At 40.3% G+C, this 12,137-nt stretch overlaps 1 protein-coding gene across 1 annotated transcript in view; it reads left to right on the forward strand.

The window, feature by feature from the left end:
* The window catches only part of LOC145436591 (uncharacterized), a 160,781-nt gene that overhangs the window by 65,614 nt on the left and 83,030 nt on the right, over window positions 1-12,137 (forward strand). The window lies entirely within an intron of this gene.

A 12,137-nucleotide genomic window follows, 5' to 3' on the forward strand; every position in this document is an offset into this window, starting at 1 on the left:
TGCCGACATAAAGAGAGAATTCCGAGTGGCTCAATATCTGAAAATGTTCGCAACATGTTAATATACATGTGTGCCAAATTTGGTGCTTGTATCACAAAATGCACAATAGGTTTGCTATGCTGCCTCACTATAATTAGAATTGCAGGAATAATTTAGATTACAACATATGCATAATGCAACCCCATTGATCCAGTGCTACCCCAACCGGAGGGTCTCGACCCACCAGGGGGTCGCGAAGTTATATTTAAGGTGGGTCGCGAACAATTTCTAAACTTTTCTTATTTAATTTGCCAAATTTCCCGAACACTTTTTTTCTTAAGATTAGACGAGTAAATACACGTTCGCCTCCAAATTGTATTGCGCTGTAAGCACCTAAAGCCACGTCTATGTGCTCACAATAATTCGTGAGCCAGGTTTTAGTGACAGTCATTTCGATTGGAGAGTGAAATAGGAGACTGCGGTATTGTGTATCCCTGATAGGGATGGTGTGAACGAGAGGTTCACGTTCGCGTTCTGTGTGTGAACCTCGGAAATTTAGAGGCTCAAGTTCACAAACGAACCTTGGTATAGGTTCTGGACTGTGAACCTTTTTCATATGTTACAATTTTTCATGTCATTATAACATCTTTTGCTGAAATTCTTTGCCATTCAACTTCGGACCACTCTATGCACGGCGCTGGCAGCATAAAATATCAACACTAAACGAGCATGCACTTTGCCAATCTCAAATATTTCACTTGCTTTGTTGCAAAAATTCGCTCGAAATATTCAGCTTACCGTTCGTGGATATTTAGTGACTTTCTGCTGTGAGCTTGACCCGCAATAACGCAACATCAATAACAAAATACACTACATTTGGGGAGTCAGTGAATGATGCGTATTCAAAAAATCAGTGAAATTGAAACAAAGAATACATCATCGTTGTCTAATATAAAAAAAATCTAACTGGCGTTCGGCATCCATCTTCATTTGATATTTTCATTGTATCATAACAACCAAATCCGTCCGATTGGGGTGTTGACTACTGCCGTATAACTTGTTTATCGGGTGATATCGTTGCATGTATAGAAACCCGTTTTACACTCTGCTCAATACCAATGTAGCAATAGTCAGATGCCGAATATATTGACCGGTCTGGCACAGACCGTTAAGTCGTAAGTTTATGTTCCCTTCTAAGTCCTCGTCGAAATTGTTGGCAAAGTGACGGAAGATATCGATTTATTATAGCATTTCATTGCTAAGGTTGATACATTTGGTGACGGTTAAAACGTCAGCAAGTACTTAATTAAGCATTGTAGCTTATATTGCCTGAAATGTAGGGTTGGAATTAGCAATGTGACGTCATAATGTTCACGTTTGCGTTCACACTGAATCTTACAAAAAGGTTCGCGTTCACACGAGCCTGAACCTTTTAGGTGTTCGCACCATCCCCAATGCCTGGGTTTGCGGCGGTATTCATGATGTTGTTCGACTACAATACTGATTTACACCAGGCCGATATTCTTTATTGTGATTTCACATCTGCAGACGGGGAGCACGGCCCTCTTCCAGGCATACGCAGATCGGATGGCGAAGATGAGCATAGATAAACCGTTCTCGTTTGTAATCATATGTTACATACTGCACCGCAAAGCGTGGCGTGATTTAACGTCGTTAGATGTCTCGGTCTTATTATGGGTACACCTCTCCCCAATTAAAAATACGCATAATGTATAGAAATAAGCATTTCGGTGTCAGCCATCGCCATGCGAAGACACACCAAGTCATATGAAATTTGCGACATGTAATTACTAACAACGGGCCCGCCCGAAGAGGTAATTAATTATTTATAAATAATTATTTATGAGCACGAAATTTTCAAATACAGCCCCACCTTCCTCTCAGCTCTACCGGTAAATCTGATCACGTGGACTGAGAGAGGAAACTAATATATGCCAATATCAACGACCGAATTCAATCATGAATTCTGAAAAATGTTCATGCTAGCCGTGACCAGATAACTATTACACACTGACAACATATAAACAGGACCCCAAGAGCAGTGGTTAAAACGTATGGTGAACGAGGGGTCTGGTGTATCGCGCAAAGAAGTTTGGATGAAAAGTGGGTCTCGAACTGGAAAAGATTAGGAAGCAATGGATTAGACGACAGACTCTCAAACTTTTTGGACACGCCCCCTTGACGAAAGTGAAAAATTTCGCGCCTCCTTATCGACATATAAACGGGCAACCAGAATGTTTGCAATCCCAACTTATGGTGAGATGACTGGAGGGTTATGACTGTTGTGAGACCTCTCAAATATGTTTTCAGGCTGTACAATACATGGATCAATAACCAGGAGCTGGAGGTTTTTCAGCTGATTAATTTGCCAAAACCAATCTTAAACGTACCTGACCATGAGCGAAATCAAAAAGCAATGGCATGGGTCACACGCAAACTTGGCACTTTGTCATTGGACAAACATTTTTTCTCAACCGGTAGGTGTTTGTTCGGCCTGAGAATAATTCAATTCAATAATTTCAGGCTCCGATTTACAAAAAGTGTCTTAATTGAATATACTCTGAGTGGCTACTTGGGCGCTGTGAACCACTGGTTCTCAATATTGTCAGATACTTGGAAATCCAAAATGCCGACACGGCCCGCACAAACTGTTCACAGAATCATTGTCGTTAGCAAACTTCTTGAACGAGTAGAAGCACATCATCAGCGAGCCACTGATCGTTCAAGCATAGCTGATTAACCAATGAAGGGCCGTGATTTCGTGATTACTATTCTTTTAGTCGTTCGATGGTAACTTGAACGTCCAATCTTCAGCAGCTAATTTCAAACGCATTTAGACGAATCTCACCGACTTCCACGTGAGCTTATTGCAGGCCCATTGATGATTTTTTTTTATCAATAATCTATACTGAATGGGACATGGATAAGCATCATTTTTGAGATTTTTCAAATTATGGATAACCCTAATAGATAGTCAGCGAAGTCTTCCTAGTCAACCAATCATTTACACTGGTCTATACGATTTTTGCGCTAGGACTTCTTTGGGTCATTTATACCTAATTTGGGGGCGCTGAATACGAATCTGACGTTATTTTTGCTCTATCACATCACGGTTCTGAGACAATATCTATGTTGAATATTTCTACTTTATCGAGGTATTCAAGTAGATTTTGGCTACTTGCAGTACTTACGGAAGTAGTAATGTTTTATAACTACTGCAACATCTACCTAGACATTATTCTGGATGAACAAATTACGTTTGCAATTTGGTTTTTGTACAGTAGAAAGTAGTTCAGTGATAGTATTACACCACAATCATGAGTTAAATTGTCAAAAAAACGCGTGAAATAACCTCTGAATCACGGTAATTAAATATTATTTTTCGAATATTCTACTCATGGGTGGTGTCTTTGTAGTCATTTTGCGTTAGCTGCGACCATACATCTTGCAAGTTCGTATGTAGCCACCTCCGACTAACTGTTGGAAGTATGCGACCACCCTCCCCCCGGTCAAATATACTTGGATATTTACTGACTTTTTGCAATTCTCAGTCCTTTCATTTCGTTTTCCACTTAAAATAGTTTTTACATGTCTTGAAATTACTACTTCTAATTGTAACTGAGTAGAAATGTAAGGCGTTACTTGTGATACTTGAGTAGCAACGCCAACCATTTCGACCAACTCTAGTTTAGAAGAATTAGTATGATAAGTACAGGCGGAGATTGATGAAGCTAAATTCTTTCAAGTCATCATGATAAGCACTTTTTTGTTTGGAAAAGCAGACATCCTATTTCTTTTAATGTTTCAAAACAAGCTTAAAAGGCTACATATTTGGGTCATGTACCGAAATGAGCAATTCTCTTCCACATAATATACCATCAATGCAATGTTTATTGTTTGCAAACTTTTACGTTTTACGAAAGAGGAATGTGCTGTCACAAAATGCATTGACCGATTAAGTCTGCAGGACAGATGTATAAAGATAGATAACGTAGGAATCTAAATTAGGTACGGAGCTACTAATCACAATCTTCAAACGAAGACTGGTATATAAAGATGATAACAGCTACCGACTAAAAATAGTTGCATCCACATATAAATTTATGGGTCGAAAAGAGGTCCTGATCGAAAGAAGATAGAGAACCACTGGATTCAAGTTCACCGAAAACTCAGTTATTCTGTTCCACAACTACCCAAGTTTCATTATTATAGATGATTTCAATAACAATATTTGATCTGTTGCTGTTGTACGCTCACCGTAATGTCACCGGCATTTGATGAATTTATTAAAATAAGAAAAAAAGATACCGAAAAAATCTTACATGATAGAGAAATTCTGTGCACATAATCGGATTTAGCAACCTAATATTAGCCTGAATCAATCATTAAAATTTTTGTCGCATAATTTGTTAAAAATTTGTATACCAGTGTCATTTTATGGGCCGAAAAGAGCTTCTGATTGAACGAAGATAGAGAATCACTGGGTTCAAGTTTACTGAAAACTCACTCATTATGTACTTCAACAACCCAGGTTTCATGATAGCTGATGTCAATAACAATATTTGATCTGTAGTTATTGTATGCTAACCGTGATGTCACTAACGAAAGCCGATATTTGATTAATTTACGAAAAAGGAAAAAAATTAGTACGAAAAAAATCAGAGGTGATAGAGGAATTCTGAGCACAGAATCGGATTCTGCAACCTTATATTAGCCTTAATCAATCAATAAAATATTTTGCGCAAAATTTTTTTCGAAATTTGTAGACCAGTGTTTTTGACATAAATGAAAATTACATAGAAAACGCATCGTTGTCTACTGCCTAAATTCCATAGCTGGTTGACGGGATCTATCTTGATTTGATGTGTTTATTGTGTCATAAAAACCAAATTCGTACGATTGGGGTGCTGGCTACTGTATAACTTGTCTATGAGGTTATATCTGTAGTAAGTATGGAAACCGGCTTATCATTGTGACCAATATCAAAGTAGAATTAGTCTAAAGCAGTGGTTCTTAACCTTGCCCCCAGCGCCCCCAAGGGGGCGCTGGCGATTTTGAAAGGGGGCGGAAACGCTCAGGGGGCGATATGGGGGGCGCTGGGCTCAGGGGGGCGGTATGGGGGGCGCTGGAGAAAAATGGCTTCGCAGTAGATGATGAGTAGATGATGTGGTGATGGGACATATCCTTAATGAGTATTCAGAGCAAATTAACACCGAAAACTTCGTTACATATAGCCTTCAAAATACATATAGGTTTAATTGTCCATGGGCGCCTAAATGACTCACACCGAATGTTCCTGTCTTGGCAATCTGAACCCCAGAAGACGACTTTCATCTGGCAGGGGAAAATTATATGTCAGTGAAAAAATACCAATCTGAAATTGTGTGCGTCTTTTAGTTTAGTACGATTGGGCGACAGGGATATTATTGTTGGGTGATATCCCCGTTGAGCGATTCTATATTTTTTGATATTGCAGACAGGGGGTCACGAAATAACATCATGCAACGAAGTCATACCAACGGGTTCGCCCGCCCGAATATGTTTAGTTATTAGTAACGGGCCCTACAGTTTCCAAGAAACCTCACAATGTTCGCTTTAAGTTTTGATGAGTCACACTCAACAAATCACTGCGCTGACCCTTGGACAACAGTGCGTAACGATTAAAAAAGGTAATAACTCCGGATTTAGTGTGCGCAACGTAGATTTTCTGTGCGCAGAGACCGTGTCAGCACTGCGCACGTGCGCAGCTTAGGGGGTACATTGCACCTCACTCAGCTCTACCGGTAAATGTGTTTACGTGAGCAGAGAGAGGATAAAAATTGATCTCAACACCCAACACCCAATGTAGATACCTAATGGGCTATCAGCAAATAGCGGGCAGCCTAATGGGGGTCTGGGAGTGAAGTCCCCCGGAAGTTTGGTTTATCACCCGATGGGGCCCAGGACCAACTTTTTTTGTTTGGGGGAGGGGGCTGACGAAGTGCTGTTACGGCCCTGGTAACGAATAATTGTATCTGCAGGCACGCCCGAATATGTTTAATTATTAATTACGTGCCCTTTATTTTCCTACACAACACCTCACTCAGAGCTACTGGTAAATCTGATTACGTGGGCTGAGAGGATAAGAAGTTTATAGCGATGTGATTACCACCTATTCATTCATCCATTATAGAAATACCTAGGGCGACCAGGCCACACAAACTTTGCTGACCATCGAAGTCACGCCATGGGTTTCGTGGGGGCGAAGCCCTCAGAAGTTTGGTTTATAACGCTATTAGTGCGCAAGGCAATCGTTTTTACGGGGGTTGACGAAGTGCTGTTACGGCCCTCCCTCTTACTCATTGTCTTTAAGACATTCCTGACAATATGAAGTTTGGGGGCGCTGGAGCACAATAATTTTTGAAAGGGGGCGCTGGAAGAAAAAAGGTTAAGAACCACTGGTCTAAAGACTAAAGAGTATTTTGTCCGATAAAGCTTAGACATCTGTTAGATTCCAGTATGTACTTCAGCACCGGAGCATAAAAAGACGTCGCCTATAAATGTCCGGACATGTACGGACAGCCAGAATCGTAACTTAAGCACCCGAAACCCAAATTAGAGGGCGGGGGCAAGCTTGAAGTGGGCTAAAAGTAATGTCGAAAATCAAAATAAACAAACAAGCAATTCGAGTTGATCACTCATTGTGGGTCCAAGACCAGTGTTCATGGGAGGGCTGACGAACTGCTGTTTGGGTCGATCCCGGCTACACACACAACCACAAAAGTTACGGCTGATAATCTCATAATAATGTCATAAATGACAATATAGTGCCCTATTTTGGATAAATAAATGTGTGGAGCTGGTCCTGTAGCTAAAGGCCCTATATCTCGGTCGATATTGGAAAATTCATGATATGTCTGAAGATATAAGAGCTGACTAACATCAAAAAGTAGTGGAAGCAGTATAGTGCAATTACCCAAGAAGTCTGTTGCGGACCAAATGAGAATACCAATCAACTCCCGTATACAATGGATACAAGCAAACCTTTGCTAGTGTGACGTCAGATTGAAACTAGTGGACACTAAAGAGTGTCGTGACTATGGGTCACGAAAATATGATAACTCTAGGATAGTGAACCCTTGTATTTGATTTTGGCATAATATTGCGACTATGCATAACGCCAACGAATCCCCTTGTTCGGTCATACTCGGATTGTATTGTTTATTCGAGTGACTGTGTTATGTTCTTGATCTTGTTTGAACAATAACTCATACGACGAGGTTGCAATACGAAATCAGTATATTATCAGCAGAATAACTATAAGGCAGCGACACGATCCAGAGTACAGGTAAACGTAAGACGAGAGAGGACGGAACACAAAGGGTATACATAGGCCACAAGCACGACACACGAGGAAATAATGATTCGCGGTAATTACTAGTCCTATAGAAATTAGGAGTTGAACCACACTGAACGTAAATGCCCGAACATAACAGACTGTTCCACGCATCAACTGTTAGGTTCAGAGTAAGTCAAGACATTAGAATAGCTCATTTGCAACGCTCATTGCCGCCAAATGTAGGACAACCTTCTATATCTTTTGCCATTGCACAATGCGTATTTGCCTGTAAATAAATATACAGTCAGCTATAACGCCTTATAGCGTCTAAAATGGCGATTTTAACTTGGTATCATTTACGCCGATTCGAAATGAGCCTACGCCTGCAGATAGACCAACAAATTCCACACCTTGATACCAACATTTTGTGCCGTAATACGACTACACAACACCAAGGACTTCAGCAACCTTTTACTGGAAAGATTACAAACCAACTACGAAGCAGATACAAAATTTAGATATCTTTACAATCCCTGCTAGTATTTAAAATGAGAAATTTACCATAAACACATGTTGCAGAAGAGAGCAGTTTATCAACCAGTCGATAGTTACTTTTCGCTGTGAATCACGTGACCAAAGTCCTGCGACTAGGAAGTCACAAATCGTCTACTCTACGTTAAATAATCAGATCATAGCGTATGCGCGCAATCTAATATAAATAGGGTTGCGTTTAACACAAATGGTTGTTTAAAACACATTGTTTAAAACATATTTTAAACAGTGCTAAAAACACAGGCTTTTAAAAGAATGTTTTTGAAGTTGCATAATTATGCCATAACTGCATGTGCAAATACGTTCCAAAAACATGTTGTATGAGCATACGGACGACGATTACCACCCAGTATAGCCGGCGTATATGATATGGCATGGTTGGAACCCTTGACATAGTCGGTTCAACAGTTACAGTGCGTTGATATAGATTATTGGTACGGAATGAATGTTCTGATGATGATGACCGCCGAGCACGAAAATGCTGCATGACGATGTAGTCCTGGTAAAAGATATTTATGATCCTTATATGAAAGGGGTTGGAAGCCTATTTTGTCACAGGAGCTATATTTACCCTATATTTTCGATTGTGAATATCAACCCACCATGGCGTCGCAATCGCATGACTTAGAAAAAAAACATGCTTTTAACAACGGTCTTGTTTTAATCACGTTTGTTTTAAATTGATTTTTGCAGCCTAAACAGCCTAAATATACATATAAATACCCAGTTCCCAATTTAATTTTCCTGAATAAGCGAAGGAGGGAAGAAACATACTCATTATGTGCTAGAAATGATGTACTGAGCGGTAATATTTTTCTGGAAGACGCAAATTAATTGTGTTTTTGGGATGTTTTGAGTAATTAGATTAGGACAATAATTGTGGCCGGTCTTGGCGTTTTATCTTGAGGTATCCAAGCTGTCGAATAATCTGATTGCTGGTAATCTGAAAGGGCATCGAAATAGGTCGATGACCATATTAAATTCAGGAGGGATTTCTCCGGATAATTTGATATACGATACACAGATGAACAATGTTTTTTTCTTGCAAATCATCCATGCAAGCAGTCAGTGAGACATTGTCTGGCCTGACGGCAAGACAGATGGATGAAATCGCGACATTGTGATAATTGGTATTTTCAATCAATGTTCCTGAATTACTAATTTGGCACATTTTACGCCCAAAATCATACAAATCGCACATTTTTGTTAGAGAGTGTAGCTCTAGAGCAGTGCTCTTTAACCTTTTTCGTCTTGATACACCCTTTTAACGTTTACTGAAAACTCGTACACCCCTGACCACATAATTCCATAGTAAGCCTAATCCAGAGGTGTTTTCCAGGCCTATACACGGCCTCACTTCGATTACATATAGCATACGCCCGCATTCCAGTGGAGAAACGACATGACCCACCTAGACATTCATGTTAAATTGGCTACCGGGAACTCCGCGCGGCGGAGGACCCTTGTGGTATTCTGTGCCAGCACTGAATTCTTGAGATATACCTAGCGCATAAAAGCTGCTATTGGTAGTAACAGAACGTTGCCACAGGCTTACCATATATGCAGCAAAATCGTGAGTATAAATGTTGAGAAAATTTATCGGGGTTCAGTTACTAGTCGCGCGGAGCTCGAACATTTTCTCCACCTCTTGAATGAATTTCGTCGATAATATTGGTAGTTTCACATATTGATATTACGGTCAAATATTTATCCATGTGAACAATTTAACCGGTGAAGCTGATGGATGGGATATCTTCGAAAATTCTCTGAACAAATTGCTGATGATTCATCTTCCGGTTTATATTATTCACTTTTTTGCATAATATTATTTCTTGACCGCCCATCAGGATTATCTATATGGTTAAGCCCAAACGTAGCCTACCAGCAAAACCTTCATTTGTGAGACGCACACGATTCCAACCTGGTATTTTTTTCATGAGGCGTGAGCGCATCATTTCCCTCTGCGGTACACATTTGTACGGTTGGTCTCAGATTACAAGGACACCATTATATCATGAACGAAAATTCATGTCACCCTGAACCGCGCTATGCGATAAAATTTCTATAAATTTCAATTAAAATTTGTCAAAGATTTGGCAACCAATTCCATAATTCAAATTGTGTATTGAAGGCCAACGCGCGATTATTGTTTTTCGGCTACATGCGGCTGTACGTCCGGAAGTTGAACATGGATACCTGTGGCAAATCGAAATAAGGCTGCTACGTATAAGAAATGCTGAATACTAATCAGGGTCAAGGCTGCCGGACCACCATCTAACACAGTGGTTCTCAATTTCGACGCCCGAGACCTCCGGGCTACGCCTCTGAAATTACGTACATTGCGTTATATATAAGCATTTCGCGAGAAGTACCTAATCAAAATGTCTCCGCTATTGCGGTAGTTTCCTCGAAAACCGTTATAGCCAGATATCGCACGCTGAACACATGTAATCTTTACCGTGTTCTACTCGAAAAGGAACAGATAAGTCCATTACTAACTGTTAAATGATAACGCGAACCATAGTTTTATGGCATCACAAATGAATATAATTTACCACTCGCGCACAATTAATATGAGCATTGTACAATATTATTATGCATCCAGTCAACCTGTTTTGAAGCATAAACTTGCGTATATATCGTGATAGCTAGTAATGTAGATGTAATGTAGTAATTAGGATCTGGTACACCTCGGTACACCCCATCCGAGTGGTACACCATTTGAAAATTATGGTACACATCAGGGTGTACGATACACCCAGTGGAAGAGCCATGCTCTAGCTCAGTAGTTCTTAACCTTGTCTCCAGCGCCCCCAAGGGACGATTTGGATTTTAAAGGGGGCGGAAACGCCCAGGGGGCGATATGGGGGGAGCTGGGATCTGGGGGCGGTATGGGGGGCGCTGAAGATAAATGGCGTCGCAGAAGATGGTGTAGTAGAGGCATGTGTTTGTTTATATAGTATAACAAGAGTTCCATATGTCCCTGGGTTCTCATTACAAATTACCAAAATCTGTCAAATCTTGAAACTTTTCTTCGCGCATCGTGGGAATTTTGTACATACGCTGGTTCCATTAATGCAGTGGTTTATTATAATTCATGTAAAATGAATTGCGCGTACTTTTGGGTAGCCAATTATCCGTTAAAACACTTCCGTCACGCTTGCTCGGGTTATTTCCCACAAAATGTTTCAAACTATTACAATTGTAACTAGTAACTTACTAGTAACACAAAACAATAAAACTAAAACCAATACAACTAACGATTGCCAATCGCAGAGGTGAAATCGGGATGTGTAGATCGGGCTCGAACCAGATGGTATGAGCCGGTAGGCCTACCTACCCGATGGTCCTTGTAAATAACAACCTTGATCTGATCCCGTATATAGCACATATACAAGTATTATATCGTAAATTACTCGAGTGGTCCACAGGCGCGATTCAAGCGCGAAATATCTCCAATGGTAGAGTCCTAACCCGAAAAGACCCACTGGACTTTGACCACTGTCCCATTGTTTTTTTACTACAGTCCCTATAATAGGGGGGCGCCAGACCCATGTAATTGTTGAAAGGGGGCGCTGGAGGAAAAAAAGGTTAATAACCACTTCTCTAGCTAGAGGACACCTGTGGCATAGACAGAGTAGCCTCACCTGCGATTGCGTAATTCATTATAAACAGTTTGCAATTTATAATCAATGGTATTAATCAAATGCTTGCGTGGCTTTGATTCCGAAAATCAAATAATCTTAGAGCATCAGAATCATGTCAAAAACACCAAGAAATTGGACACTAAACTTGTTACGTACAATGACAGCGCATGGAAACAATGCCTATGTGAGGCACATAAGTATTTGCCCCACTTAGTGTTGGTTAACAATTCGAACATCCCAGCGCAGTGAAAAATGCTCTATCGACTTGGTAAACCGGTGTACTATAAATCGTGGAGTTGGGATGGCTAACAGGTGGTGCAGAGAAAATAAAGTCCCCTACAAATGTAGCTATTATGTATTTTTCATCCACATCAACTTGTAATTGTGGATATATGGTAGATTATAAGGTAACTTGCGTGGAAAGAGTGGCAATGTGTTATGAAACAAGTAGCCGAGGGTAACAGCTGACCTTTTTGGTTTACGAAATTGTGGTTAGTCAATGCCTCACGAACAATGAACATTGCCGCACGTCACTGGTACGGTACATCATATATCCGCGTCTTTTGCCAACTTCAACAATATCGACAGTAATGATTAGAGTGATGTATGACGTATGCATT

The sequence above is a fragment of the Botryllus schlosseri genome, chromosome 3, assembly GCF_051294905.1.
Source record: "Botryllus schlosseri isolate E-star chromosome 3, Bs_hap1, whole genome shotgun sequence".
Classification (NCBI taxonomy): domain Eukaryota; kingdom Metazoa; phylum Chordata; class Ascidiacea; order Stolidobranchia; family Styelidae; genus Botryllus; species Botryllus schlosseri.